Below are 16,147 nucleotides of genomic sequence, written 5' to 3' on the forward strand. Positions count from 1 at the left end.
AAGAAAACTACAGGCCAATATCACTGATGAACACAGATGCAAAAATCCTCAACAAAATACTAACAAACAGAATCCAACAACACATTAAAGGGATCATACACCATGATCAAGTGGGGTTTTTCCCAGGAATGCAAGGATTCTTCAATATATGCAAATCAATCAATCTGATAAACCATATTAACAAATTGAAAGAGAAAAACCATATGATCATCTCAATAGATGCAGAAAAAGCTTTTGACAAAATTCAACACCTATTTATGATAAAAACCCTCCAGAAATTAGGCATAGAGGGAACTTACCTCAACATAATAAAGGCCATATATGACAACCCTACAACCAACATTGTTCTCAATGGTGAAAAACTGAAACCATTTCCTCTAAAATCAGGAACAAGAAAAGGTTGTCCACTCTCACCACTATTATTCAACATACTTTTGGAAGTTTTAGGCACAGCAATAAGAGAAGAAAAAGAAATAAAAGGAATCCAAATCAGAAAAGAAGAAGTAAAGCTGTCACTGTTTGCAGATGACACGATACTATACACAGAGAATCCTAAAGATGCTACCAGAAAACTACTAGAGCTAATCAATGATTTTGGTAAAGTAGCAGGATACAAAATTAATTCAGAGAAATCTCTTGCATTCCTATACACTGATGATGAAAAATCTGAAAGAGAAATTAAGGAAACACTCCCATTTACCACTGCAACAAAAAGAATAAAATACCTAGGAATAAACCTACCTAGGGAGAAAACAGACCTGTATGCAGAAAACTATAAGACACTGATGAAAGAAATTAAAGATGATACAAACAGATGGAGAGATATACCATGTTCTTGGATTGGAAGAATCAACATTGTGAAAATGACTATACTACCCAAAGCAATCTACAGATTCAATGCAATCCCTATCAAACTACCAATGGCATTTTTCACAGAACTAGAACAAAAACTTTCATAATTCGTGTGGAAACACAAAAGACCCCGAATAGCCAAAGCAATCTTGAGAAAGAAAAATGGAGCTGGAGGAATCAGGCTCCTGGACTTCAGACTATACTACAAAGCTACAGTAATCAAGACAGTACGGGTCTGGCACAAAAACAGAAATATAGATCAATGGAGAACAGGAGAGAAAGCCCAGAGATAAACCCATGCACATATGGTCTCCTTATTTTTGATAAATGAGGCAAGAATATACAATGGAGAAAAGACAGCCTCTTCAATAAGTGGTGCTTGGAAAACTGGACAGCTACATATAAAAGAATGAAATTAGAACACTTCCTAACACCATACACAAAAATAAACTCAAAATGGATTAAAGCCCTAAATGTAAGACCAGACACTATAAAACTCTTAGAGGAAAACATAGGCAGAACACTCTATGACATAAATCACAGCAAGATCCTTTTTGACCCCCCTCCTAGAGAAATGGAAATAAAACCAAAAATAAACAAATGGGACCTAATGAAACTTAGAAGCTTTTGCACAGCAAAGGAAACCATAAACAAGACCAAAAGACAACCCTCAGAATGGGAGAAAATATTTGCAAATGAAGCAACTGACAAAGGATTAATCTCCAAAATGTACAAGCAGCTCATGCAGCTCAATATCCAAAAAACAAACAACCCCATCCAAAAATTGGCAGAAGACCTAAATAGACATTTCTCCAGTGAAGATATACAGATTGCCAACAAACACATGAAAGGATGCTCAACATCACTAATCATTAGAGAAATGCAAATCAAAACTACAATAAGGTATCACCTCACACCAGTCAGAATGGCCATCATCAAAAAATCTACAAACAATAAATGCTGGAGAGGGTGTGGAGAAAAGGGAACCCTCTTGCACTGTTGGTGGGAATGTAAATTGATACAGCCACTATGGAGAACAGTATGGAGGTTCCTTAAAAAACTAAAAATAGAACTACCATATGACCCAGCAATCCCACGACTGGGCATATACCCTGAGAAAACCATAATTCAAAAAGAGTCATGTACCACAATGTTCACTGCAGCTCTATTTACAATAGCCAGGACATGGAAGCAACCTAAGTGTCCATCGACAGAAGAATGGATAAAGAAGATGTGGTACATATATACAATGGAATATTACTCAGCCATAAAAAGGAACGAAATTGAGTCATTTGTTGAGACGTGGTTGGATCTAGAGACTGTCATACAGAGTGAAGTAAGTCAGAAAGAGAAAAACAAATATTGTATATTAATGCATGTATGTGGAACCTAGAAAAATGGTACAGATGAACCGGTTTGTAGGGCAGAAGTTGAGACACAGATGTAGAGAACAAATGTATGGCCACCAAGGGGGGTAAAGCCACGGGGGGGTGGGGATGGTGGTGTGCTGAATTGGGCGATTGGGATTGACATGTATACACTGATGTGTATAAAACTGATGACTAATAAGAACCTGCTGTATAAAAAAATAAATAAAATAAAATTCAAAAATTAGAAAAAAAACTAATACTAAACTTTCTTTGCATTATTTGTATGGAAATATGTTAATATAAATGTTTCAGACATTACATGAAATTCCTAAAAATCTTATATGTTCTGGTATAATGTTATAAGTCATAATTCTAGTTATTACTTTAAAATGTATATCTCAGAAATAACTAAATTTCCTTGTCAATTGCATTATTATGAACTTTCATCAAATCTTTAACCATGGTCATTTTTAAGTCTTTTGTCATTTACAGACAGTTCTGGGTGTACTCTGATGCTTTTGCAAAAATGTTCCTATAAAAGGGTTTCATCTTCAAGGAATTCATGGAAAAGACTCTGACAAGTACAAGTTTCTGGTAACTGACTATACTGCTGAACTGAGTGAATAAGCATTTTCAGAACTCTAATGGAAAACTGATGAATTCATAAAAGTGCTAACAAAAGATCAAGACGAAAAAAAGATAATTACATGGGACTCAGTGAACTGATGAGGATGATTATAATTTTTGTGACTTTCTGTTTGAATAAAAAAAAATGTGATAAAAAAATGTAACTTTAGGGCTTCCCTGGTGGCGCAGTGGTTGAGAACCTGCCTGCCAATGCAGGGGACACGGGTTCGAGCCCTGGTCTGGGAGGATCCCACATGCCGCGGAGCGGCTGGGCCCGTGAGCCACAATTACTGAGCCTGCGCGTCTGGAGCCTGTGCTCCGCAACAAGAGAGGCCGCGATAGTGAGAGGTCCGCGCACCGCGATGAAGAGTGGCCCCCGCTTGCCGCAATTAGAGAAAGCCCTCACACAGAAACGAAGACCCAACACAGCCAAAAGTAAATAAATAAATAAATAAATAAATAAAAATTTAAAAAAAAAATGTAACTTTAAAGATCTGCACAGTATTTCATAGTATAACAATTTCCTCACTGTTGAACATTTAGTTTAATATTTGTTAGAGCAAACAACATTACTATATATACATATTTGTCTGCATTTCTGTCTGTTTATTCCTTATGATTGATTTCTAAAACAGTGCTATTTTATTGAATTGTATTTATTTCCTACTGGAACATTGCATTTTATTTATATTTTGAAAGTCATATTTTTCTGTCTATTCAAGTATATATAATACCTAGTTTTGTTCATTGCAAAATAGACATAAATTCTTTCAATTCAATTCTTAAAACTGAAACTGTACATTCATATAATGATGCAAAATATAATACAGAAATGCATGTTAAAAAGTACTTAACCAATATTTCTGCTTACAATCAAGCCTCCCCCAAAATATGTAAAACTTTAAATCGTTTCTGTTTTTAGTTCTTGTGATTATCACTATAATAGTTAATGATATTCTTTTATATTCACTTCTTGATCTGAGAACTTGGGCATTTTCTGTAGATTCTTGCTATGAGAGGAGGGTTTCTCTCTATTATGGTCCGCCCGCCCCAACCTACTTCTTTTATTTTTGACATCTATATTATTATTCTTGCTTATTATTGCTTATCTCTGTAACTCTATGCAATAAAATTAGGTCATTTTTTTCTTGTATCCTCAAAAAAAAAAAAAAAAAGATGTGGCACATATATACAATGGAATATTACTCAGCCATAAAAAGAACCGAAATTGAGTTATTTGTAGTGAGGTGGATGGACCTAGAGTCTGTCATACAGAGTGAAGTAAGTCAGAAAGAGAAAAACAAATACCGTATGCTAACACATATATATGGAATCTAAAAAAAAAAAAAGGTTCTGAAGAACCCAGGGGCAGGACAGGAATAAAGACACAGACGTAGAGAATGGACTTGAGGACATGGGGAGGGGGAAGGGTAAGCTGGGACAAAGTGAGAGAGTGGCATGGACATATATACGCTACCAAATGTAAAATAGATAGCTAGTGGGAAGCAGCCGCATAGCACAGGGATATCAGCTCGGTGCTTTGTGACCACCTAGAGGGGTGGGAGGGAGACATAAGAGGGAGGAGGTATTGGGATATATGTATACATAAAGCTGATTCACTTTCTTATACAGCAGAAACTAACACAACATTGTAAAGCAATTATACTCCAATAAAGATGTTAAAAATAAATAAAATAAAATAAAATAAAATGGTCAAAAAAAAAAAGAATATAGATATTTCATCCTGCGACCAACACCCTCTGCTGGTCTCTCCTGCACCCCATCCCTCTACCCTGCTATTGTCCAAAGCTCCCTGCTCCCCATCACTAGCCGATGACCTCAGCATATCAGAGAATAACTGTTGAGGCTACAACTGAAAAGGAGGTGAAACTTCAGGGGATGGGAGGAAGAGGCGAAAAGCAGGTAGGGACCCTGAAGGTAGGGGAGAGGATGCCAGAGAGAGAGAGAGTCTGAGGGATACTGTCTGCCGGCTGAGGGGGCCACATGTCATGAGAGTCTGGAAGTGACGGCCCCACCCCAAACGGCACAGAACTGAAAGAGCCACACATGCTCCCCACCACTCTTTGGACTTGGTAAGAGTTGGACTGTATCACTTAAACCTAAAATAAATATTTGAACTGATTAAACACTTTTCAGGATTGCATGTTTATCTAGCTGATGGAGTAGGGGCTGCCCTCTTCCATCCCCCACTCTGTGGTCACTAGCAGACATCTGGATTTCTCTAGTTCAGACGGCAAGGAGGTGAAGGAGCTACATGCAGGGCCAGCCAACTAGCTGACCTACCGACCAGTCTAGCTCTCCCTCCCACCATAAAGAGCACAGCACCCAAATCCCAGGGCCAATAACACAGCTATTCAGGATTCATTTATGCCACACCCATTCACTGGGAGTCAACACTGCGGTAGGTACTAGGGATTCAAAGATAAATGACACGTGGGCCATGTCTGTTTACAGTCTAGCAGGCAACAGATAAGGGACCAGATAATCCCAATTCAGTATGGTAAGTGTCACCTGGAGAAAACAATGAGGGCATTTCCAGGAAGAAGAGACTTTCTGGAATAGAAGATATTTGGGTGAATCTAGACAGATGATGTGGCAGAGGCTGCCACAATTGGATATTGCCCTCCAATATCCATTCTCCCAACTAAAGACTGAATTTTTCAGCTTCCCTTACAGTGAAGTGTGGCTATGTGACTAAATTCTGGCCAGTGGGATGTAAGTAAAAATAATGTGTTACAGCTTCTGGGTCATGCTTTAAAAGAATGACTGTGTGGTTCCCTTGTCGCTTCTCTCCTCCCTCTGGCTGGGATGTAGGTGTGATGGTGAGAGCTGGAGCAGCTATCTTGGATCCAGAGGTGAAAGCCACACATTGAGTTTGGTCTAGCCACCCTACCATCCCTGAACCACCTGCCTCTGGACTGTACCATGGGAGAGAATTTTAATTCCCTCTTATCTAAACCAGTGTGTGAAGGTCTCTTTGTTTTAGTAGCTTAGCTTGCACCCTAATACAAATGAGTAGGAGTTAGCCAAAACAAGTAGGTTGGGAATGGCATGTGCAAAGGCACTGAGGCATGAGAGGCATAGCACATTCAGAGAGCCAACAGCAGTTAACACAAGCAGACATATGTGGGTGAGTGAAAGGGAGGGAAGGAGGAATAGGAGCCCATCTGTAAAAGGATCATGTGCCAAGCTAAGGATGCTGGAGGAAGAAGAAGAGAAGGGGAGCAGAAAGAACAGGAAAGGGTAAAAGAAAAGAAAAAAATGAAGAGATGATGAGGAGGGCAAAGGCGGAGAGAGGGGAGGATAAATCCAGTCATCCTCTCCTACATGTGGGAACTTGTATTGGTTCTTAGTCAACCCCCACAAAAGTCCTAGCCCTTTGCAGTTCTGCAGCAATTAGCATCAAGTTTTATGTCTTGATGAGCTGAGTTAGCTTTGATCAGAAAATATTAATGTACATATTTTTTTTAAAGCCACAATAAGCTGAGCCCTGCCGCCCCCTGCCAAAAAAAATTTAGTTTCTGATGCTAAATGGTTGGGTCAAGAGTCTGCTCAGTTGGTTTTATTTTATTTTTTTTAATTGGAATATAGTTGATTTACAATGTTGTGTTAGTTTCCACTGTACAGCAAAGTGAATCAGTTATACATATATATATATATATATATATCCTCTCTTTTTTAGATTCTTTTCCCATATAGGCCATTACAGAGTATCGAGTAGACTTCCCTGTGCTATACAGTAGGTTCTTATTAGTTATTAGTTATCTATTTTATATATAGTAGTGTGTCTATGTCAATCCCAATCTCCCAGTTTATCCCTCCTGCCAACTTTCCCCCTTAGTAACCATAAGTTTGTTTTCTACATCTGTGACTCAATTTCTGTTTTGTAAGTAGGTTCATTTGTACCATTTTTTTATATTCCACATATAAACGATATCATATGATATTTGTCTTTGTCTGACTTACTTCACTCAGTATGACAATCTCTAGGTCCATCCATGTTGCTGCAAATGGCATTATTTCATTCTTTTTTACAGCTGAGTAATATTCCGTTGTATATATGTACCACATCTTCTTTATCCATTCCTCCGTCGATGGACATTTAGGTTGTTTCCATGTCCTGGCTATTATAAATACCACTGCAATGAACATCAGGGTGCATATATCCTTTCAAATTATGGTCTTCTCCTGATATATGCCCAGGAATGGGATTCCTGGATCATATGGTAGCTTTATTTTTAGTTTTTTAAGGAACCTCCATACTTTCTCTGTAGTGGCTGTACCGATTTACATTCCCACCAACAGTGTAGGAGGGTTCCCTTTTCTCCACACCCTCTCTCGCATTTATTGTTTGTAGATGTTTTGATGATGGTCATTCTAACCTCTGTGAGGTGATATCTCATTGTAGTTTTGATTTGCATTTCTCTAATAATTAGTGATGTTGAGCATCTTTTTATGTGCCTCTTAGCCATCTGTATGTCTTCTTTGGAGAAATGTCTATTTAGATCTTCTGCCCATTTTTTGATTGGGTTGTTTGTTTTTTGGATATTGAGCTGCATGAGATGTTTGTATATTTTGGAGATTAACTCCTTGTTTGTCACCTCGTTTGCATATATTTTCTCCCATTCTGTGGGTTTTCTTCAACTGCATTCTTAATCAGGTTTTTTGATAAGAGTTAGTAGCAGTAGTGGAGGAAGTGCTAACAAAAAATAATGAAAACAAATGGCCCAATGTAACTCTCCCCATAACCACCGCATTTTTCTGGGTCCCTCTGCCACAGACTTCCTGGAAGTAGTTGTCTACAGTTGCTGCTCTGCCTTCACACCTCCCACTCTCTCTTTAACCTGCTCCAATCAGACTTCTATCCCTTTGATTTTACTAAAGCCTCTCTGGTCAAGGTCACCAATGATTTCCACAAGGTCAAATCCAATGGTTTAGTCTTTATCCTTTGTTACTTCTCAGCAACATTTGGTGCAGTCATCCTCTCCCTTCTTCTTTAAAGACCTTCTTCATTAGGCTTCCATGATCCCACCCTCCCCTGGTTTGGGGTCTTCCCTAAGGGTATCCTGGTAGTCAGTATGGGTGGGTCAGGACACATTATGGGTAGTCATTATGGGTGGGTTACAGCATTATTCATAGTATCCAAGAAGTGGAAGCAACCCTACTGTCCATTGATGGATGAATGAATAAACAAAATGTAGTCTACACATACAATGGAATATTACTCAGCATTTAAAAGGAAAGAAGTTCTGACACGTGCCACAACATGAATGACCCTTGAAGACATTATACTAAGTGAAATAAGCCAGTCACAAAAAGACAAATATTGATGATTCCACTTATATGAAGTATCTAAATGTAGTCTAATTCATAGAAAACAGAAGGCAGAATGGTGGTTACCAGGGGTTGAGGGGAGCGGTAAAAAGGGAGTTAGTGTTTAATGGGTATAGAGTTCTAGATTTGCAGGATGAAAAAGTTCTGGCGTTCTGTTTCACAACAATATGAATATACTTAACACCATTCAACTATACACTTAAAAATGGTTAAGATGGTAAATTTCATGTTACGTATTTTTACCCCAATAAAGTTAATATCTGTAAATCAAAGCATATTCATTGAATTCCATTCTAAATTGTATCAATTTTTCCTACCTGAAGACATACTTGACCTGGGATCTGAAATAAAATCCCAGAGAATACGCATATGGCAGCATCCTGTGCTTCTGAGGAGCTTAACTCTCTGCCCAAACAGCCCGCATCCCCTTTGTAGCTCCCTTCTCCACAACGGAATTAAGACTTGAGTATCCCTGGATGGGAGTAGAGAATCAGGAGAACAAGGATGGAGGGGGAGAAAGATGAAAGCATAGAGAGATGGGGAGGTAATCAGGGAAGCAGGAAAAAAGAGGTCTGGACTATGACATGGGGCATCTCATACTTCTGTGAACTAGGTTCAAAGGACAACAGAGGTTGGTGAGAATATGGGCTTTGGAGTCAGACCTGTTTCAAATCCTGCCACCCCCAGTTTTTTAGCTGTGTGATTTTAAACAAGTCTTTTTCCTGTTTTTTGTTTGTTTATTTCTTAGCCCCTAAAAGCCTTGGTTTCCTCATTTGTAAAAGGAGCTAGTGGTGGTACATTACTCAAGGGGTTTTGTGAGGATCCTATGTAAGTAAAACCTGTAAATCAGTGCCCGACACAGAAATGGCCCTCAGTCAAGGTTGATTGCTCCAGCTTCACGTCAAAAAGTAAGAGGAAGAAGAAGGGGAGGAGAGGGATGGGAGAAGGAGGGGAGCCCGCCTCCTAAAAGAAGAGAAAAAACTAGGAATTCAAAGCCAGGTCCTAGTCCAGAACCTCCCACTAGCTCAATGGTGGCCCCAGGCAAGTTCTTCTCAGCCTGTTTCCTCCTCTGAAAAACAAGGTCTGAGGTCCCCTCCATCTGGAAAGGTTGATAAATCTGAGTCCTCTCTGCTCCAGACGAGTTTCCTACTCTCATCACTCACTGTCTATACCTCTTACCTATGCAGGGCTGCGGAGGCCCTCTGGAGGACGCAAGAGGAAAAGACATAAACGTGGCCAGGAGCTGCTCACAATTTGACTCAGCATACAAAATGAGGACATGACCTTGTAGAACAGACTATTACAAAGTAGGGAGAAAACGTAGGGTAAGAGAGTAACCTGAATGGGGAAGGGCTTCTTATCTGATGCTCTTGGGGAGCACAACTGAGTTATCTTCTACTTTTTTTTGGCCCCATGTCAAGTGTCTATTATAATATATAAACATTATTATCATGTATGACTATTGTTATAGCATATGAACATTATCATAATATGATGCAAATATTGTTACAATATACGAATGCTCATGTAATGTATAAACATTGCCATCTTTCCTGAGATTTACCCTGAAATAAGGAAGTTCTCATATTTCCCTCTGGACCTCTTTCAAGACTTGTTGAATAGGCATCTTCAAAAGGCCTTTCTCAGGGGCTTAGGAAAAGACAGAGAAGCTAATAATTAATTATTTTCTCCTTCATATGCCAGCTTCTCCACTAACTAGGTTTATGTCAGTTTTCCCTTTTTTTTAAATGGGGGTATTATGTCTAACTACTTTCAGGGACTCAATGAGATAGGAGTTTCCTTTGGAGGAAATGCCACCTTACACATATTTTAAACTATTATCGTTATAGAAGAAATATTTTTCTCCAGAAATACGTGCAAAGCAATTATCTAATTCTATTACATTTAAGACTGGGTCTGATAGTCTCACACTATCAGTTTTGAAAGCAACCTCTCACCCAGCCACTCAGTGTCTGCTTCTCGGGCCAAAGGAGGAAGGGTGTGAGCAGGATAGAAGACAATTTTGGCGGGCCGTTATATTCCTAGTGTGCACTTGCAAGGGTATTTTGGAATAAGATGTAGCTGGCAGGATTGGACATCTTGGCTGAGTATAAAGAGATAATTCCTCTAATGCCTGGTCACTAGACATTGATTCATCTGTCATTCATTAGATCGGCATTTACCAAACAACTTCCACATTCTTGGCATTATGCTAGGTATTGTGGATACAAAGTGAATAAATCATGTTCCAGACAAATTTCACAGAATCAGTATCACACAAATCATATATCTTGATGACAATGCAATTAAATAGAAATCAACAACAACAAAAAAGATAAACCCCCATAAATATGTAAAATTTAAAAATTCATCACTAAATAAATCATGGACCACAAGAAGTGGTCACAATAAATCAGAAAATCCTTAGAACTTAATAGCAATGAAAACACTACATATCCAAATTTGCAAAACACAAAGAAAAATATATAGTCTTAAATATTAGGAAAGAAGAAAGGTTTAAAATTAATGAGCTAAGCATCCAGCATAAGAAATTAGAAAAGGAACAAAGAAATCAAAAAAAAAAAATTAGAAAGAAGATAATAAAGATAAGAGCAGAAATTAATGAAATAAAAAGCAAAAAGTAAAAAAAAAGAAATAAATATCAACAAAGCCAAAAACTGGTTCTTCGAAAATGACTAATAAAAGATATGACTTTAGCATATTTTTAAAGAGCACAAAAATATTAGAAATGAGAATAGCAATAGAACTACAGATTCAGTAGAGATTTAAAAGATAATGCAAAGAATGCTATGAAAAAGCTCATGCAAATTAATTTGAAAACTTAAATGGACAAATTCCAAGAAAAATATAACTTTGCAAAACAGACTTAAGAAGCAGTAAAAAGTCCTAACAGTCCATAACTGTTAAAGAAATTATATCAGTAGCTAAAAATCTTCCCTCTCTCTCTCACACACACACACAAAATCAGACCTCAATGATCTTACAGAAAGATTCCAATAAACCTTCCATGAATAGATCATTCTAGCCTTCCAGAGAATAGAAAAGGAAGAATATCTCACTGTATCAAGCTAATATGTTGATACCAAACCCAGCAAGAGTAATTTTAAAAAAGAAAAGTGATATGTCATTTTAATATATAGACAGTGATGAAAAAAATCCTAAGCAAAATATGAGCCAAACAAATCCAGCAGTTTACTTTAAACAAATTATACTATATCATGACTAAGTCAGTTATACTAGGAATGAATGAAAGGTGGTTTAATAAGAAAATCCATCATTGTAATTCCCCACAAAAGCAGATTTTTAAAGCCTATAATTATCTCATAGTTGTAGAAAAGCATTTGATAAAATTCAATACCCATTAATTATTAAAAAAAAAAGAAAGAAAACTCAGCAAAACTCATTCTTAGTGAGGAAACATTAGACACAGTCTTTTTACCACCAGAAAAGAGACAAGGATTCCACTGTCAACACCTATATTCAACATATTTCTAAAGGTACCAGCCAGTGCTGTAAGACATGAAAAATAAATAAAAGGTATAAAAATTAGAGAAGAAAAGAAACAAAATTCTCATTATTCACAGATAGTGTGTTTGTCAGAATCACCCAAAAGACTCTACAAAGTATTGGAAAGACTATGAGAATTTCACAAGCCATCTAGATATAAGCTCAATATATTAAAATAAGTTGTGTTTCTGTATACTAGCAACAAAAGAAACACTGAATTTTTAGATATCATAAACATAGCAAAAAAATATATATATATATATATACACATATATACACACTTCCTAGGAATGAATCTAGACAAAGATGTGCAAAAAGGGAAGAGATTTAATGTCCATGGATAAAAAGATTCAATAAAATGAAGATGTCAGTTCTCTTCAAATTTATCTAAAAACTCACTGAATTGCAACCAAAATTTCAACAAGTTTTTTCTTTAAAAAAAAAAAATGTTACAGGTCTCATTGTCACCACTGCAATAATATTACAGTGATGGAAGCAAAACCTGTGTTCTCAATGTAGCCACATTAACAACTTATGGGCCCCATGAAAAACAGTGCCCATTTTCAATAGAATGAGACTTCAACAATTTTTTTTTTAAGGCACTTGGCCCAAGAATAGCCAAGACACTCCTGAAAAAGAAAGTAAAAGGAGTCTGTCTTATTAGATAGTAAGACTTATTAATGAGCTATAATAATAAACACTGAGGAGTATTGGTGCAAAAACTAACAATGGAAGAAAGTAGCAAGAACACAGATACAACACAGGTGTAGACACTTGATAAGTAAATGAGGGGACATTACAGAGCAATGGGGAGGGGAGGAGCTACTCAATAAAGGGTGTTAGGGTAGGTGATTGTCCATATGGAGAACAGTGAAACTGGATCTATACTTTTCACCATATACACAAATAAATTCCAAATAGATTCAAGAGTTATATGTGAAAAGCAAAGTCTTAAAACTTTTAAAAGGCAATATAAGAAAACATATTTATAATCTTAGGGTAGCGAAGGATTTTTCAAGCAAGCCTCCACAAAAATATTCAACTACATTAAAACTGGGAATGTCGGGCTTCCCTGGTGGCGCAGTGGTTGAGAGTCCGCCTGCTAATGCAGGGGACATGGGTTCGAGCCCTGGTCTGGGAAGATCGACATGCCGCAGAGCAACTAGGCCTGTGAGCCACAATTACTGAGCCTGCGTGTCTGGAGCCTGTGCTCCGCAACAAGAGAGGCCGCGATAGTGAGAGGCCCGCGCACCGCGATGAAGAGTGGCCCCTGCTTGCCGCAACTAGAGAAAGCCCTCGCACAGAAACGAAGACCCAACACAGCCAAAAATAAACATAAAAAAAAAAAAAAACAACTGGGAATGTCTGTAGCTCAAAAAACACCATGAAGATACTGAAAAGATAAGCCATAAATTGGGAGAAGATATTTGCAACCCATACAATTGAAAAAGGATCAGTATCTAGATATATAAAGAAATTCATACAAATCACAAGTACAAAAAGGAAAGAAAATTCAATAGGAAAACAGGCAAAAGATATGATCAGACAATTTCACAAAAGAGGAAACACAAATGGCCAATAAATATACTAAAATATGATTATCCTCATTAGTAACCTGGGAAATGCAATTAAGAACACGAAAACTACCATTTTACAACTACTGGATTGGCAAAAAATTAAGAAGTCTATCAATAACAAGTGTTGGTGAGACTGAAGAGCAACAGAAAATCTTAATCACTGCTTAGTGTGTAAACCAGTATAACTATTTTGGGAAACAACAAAGCATTGTTTTGTAAAGTTGAAATTTCCATACCTTACAGCACAGGTGTATGGCACTCAGAAGAATGTTCATGGTATCATCCTTTGTAATAACAAAAAACTAAAAACAACCCAAATGTCTTTTAATGAAAGAATTAATTAATAAACTGTGATACAGTAGAGTCTCATTGTGGAAAAGTATACAAAAGCAAAAAATAAACTGCAGCTACACGCAACAACATGGATGGGAATCTTAGAAATATAACATTGAATGAAATAAGCAAGTCTCAGAAGACCTTGAAAGGAGATACAAGTTGTGATGGTGGAGAAGCCCACAGGTTCTTAGGTTGGGTGCTGGGTTCTCCCATATGCATAGTTAATAAACATCTGGCTTACATATGTTACATATAATTTTGTGGGTATATCAAATATTGCATAAGTCCTTTCCCAGTTTAGTTCACGGTTTACTGAGACAGCATGACAACAAGTACACTGCATTCTGATAAATATAATGGAGCAATTTATTTTAATGCTCTGGAAACAATTCTGCAGATTTTATAGGAACTAAAGTCTCTACTGTTTCACTAAGAATGCTGTGAGGTAGGCAGGTCAGGAATTGTTATCCCCATTTTACAGAAGAGAAAACAGATTCAGAGAGTTTAAGACACATATCCAAGGTCACACAGCTAGTGAAGGGCAGAACTGGAATCATGTCCAGATATCCTGGCCCTGACCCTGAGGTCTTCCTATGGATGCTTCTCCATTAAACACTTGGAGGGAATATTCTAGTCTATTTCTGACATCTCAGTACTATGCCCTGAGCATAACTCTGGTCCTTTTCCAGAAAAGCATTATTCAATTTCTTCAGATTTTCTTTCTTGGTCGTGGGGCAGTGGTGCATCCCTGGGCCATCATTCCAGTTCAAAAGCTCTTAGAAGCTATCCGCACTTTGTAAGTGACCAGTGGGGTTTTTCTTTAAGGGCAGAAGTTAATTACTATAATGAAGCATGTCTTAGGGAACATACGGCTACATATAGCTATGCATCTTACTTATTTTAACATCACGTGCTTTATATATATTCTTTTAATCCTCACGGAAAAACTTATGAGATACGTATTATCCTCATTTTATAGATAAGGAAACCAAGGCCATTGCCAAGATTTACTATGATAAGGGGCCAGGAGATAAAAGAATGACCAACAGCTCTGCACATGTGAGTGTTGGCAGTTACCGTACATGACCAATTAACGTATCACCACCATTAAAATAAAAATGGAATCAGGGACACATAGGTGCTTTGATGTGGGATGGTGGAGATGATTATGATCATAATGATGATGATAATGATGATGATGGTTATACACAGTACTAATCTACCATTCTTTGTTTTTTTATTTTTTGTCTTTCCTAAGGGCAGGATAAGAAAGACAATAGCACAAGTGATTCAAGCAAGGTACTAGGCATTTCTTCTTGACTCAAAGAATTATAACAGCCTGATATTTCTATAAAGAGACTTCATGGTATTATCTCCCTGACAATTTTTAATGAACAAGAGAGTTAGTTGTCTCTGAGGGACAGTGTGGATAGCTGCCTACATGAGGACAGATGGGCAGCATAAATAACAGTTCCGGGCCCCTGCCTTCTTTACTGGTGACCATCCCCCAGTGTCACAGAAGAGTGCATGTATGAAGGACACTGAATCAGCTGGGGGAGCACATTCTCCATTATCTGTCACTGTTGGCTCAGAGCAAACAAGAGTCCTTCCATTTCCTCTTTTTCCACGTGGAAGCCGGGATCCCAGGTGTAGCTCTTGCCCACTCAACATCCAAACTCCCTTCAGGAGGTAACAGCATTCCGATTTTCCTTTGAGAAACCATATTTCCTCACCTTTAGCATGGAAAGTGTGTTCCAGATAGCTTTACATCCACTACTGGCTCCGGCATTGGACCTGTGATGCAGGTTTGGTAAATCAAAACCCCACATGTGTCTGGTCACAGTGATGAGTTTAGGAATGGGCATGTGACCCAAACTAGCTAACAGAGTCTGACTTCATCCTTTTAAAAGAGCTCTAAAGATTGAGGCAATCTCTGTGTTGCTAACCTGGTAAGAGAAAAGCCTGCAGCTGCCAGGGGCTACCTCTTGAGAGAGCCTGCCCTGAGAATGAAGAAGCCTTTGTATTGGAGACAGGAGATGGAGAGAGAAAAAAACCAAGTCCATATGATATGATCCAGTCATCCAGGGCTCATTCTACTCGTGGACTTCTCAGTTATGAAAAAATAAATTATGTGGTCATGCAGTTGTATTTGTGTGTGTGTTGTTGTTGTTTTATTTATTTTTTTGCTTAAGCCACTCTGAGCTGGGTTTCTGTTACTTGCAACCACAAGAGTCCGGATGATTAATACATTGAACGTAATCCAATTTCCCTACAACTTTACTGAACCACAGAGTCCTAATATTGGCATTCATTTTGTCCAAAGCCAGAGCACCAAGAGTAATAAGTGAATGTGTTTCATTTGAAAAGGTAAATATTGAGAAACCTGCTCTGTGATCCTAGAAATCTCTGCAGAATACATCAGTCTAAAGCAGTCCTCCCCAACCTTTTCCATTTGGGGGCACACGCAGAAAATTCTAGAAGTGTGTAAGGCACAATGGAGAA

At 37.9% G+C, this 16,147-nt stretch overlaps 1 protein-coding gene and 1 non-coding gene across 3 annotated transcripts in view; both read right to left on the reverse strand.

Moving 5' to 3' along the window:
- FBLN5 (fibulin 5) overlaps positions 1-16,147 on the reverse strand; it is an 84,677-nt gene that overhangs the window by 39,679 nt on the left and 28,851 nt on the right. The window lies entirely within an intron of this gene.
- LOC118891544 lies at positions 12,177-12,311 on the reverse strand. Its single transcript, XR_005019101.1, has one exon. It is a non-coding gene; the product is annotated as a small nucleolar RNA SNORA1 (small nucleolar RNA).

This window comes from Balaenoptera musculus, chromosome 2 (assembly GCF_009873245.2).
Source record: "Balaenoptera musculus isolate JJ_BM4_2016_0621 chromosome 2, mBalMus1.pri.v3, whole genome shotgun sequence".
In the NCBI taxonomy this organism is placed as follows: domain Eukaryota; kingdom Metazoa; phylum Chordata; class Mammalia; order Artiodactyla; family Balaenopteridae; genus Balaenoptera; species Balaenoptera musculus.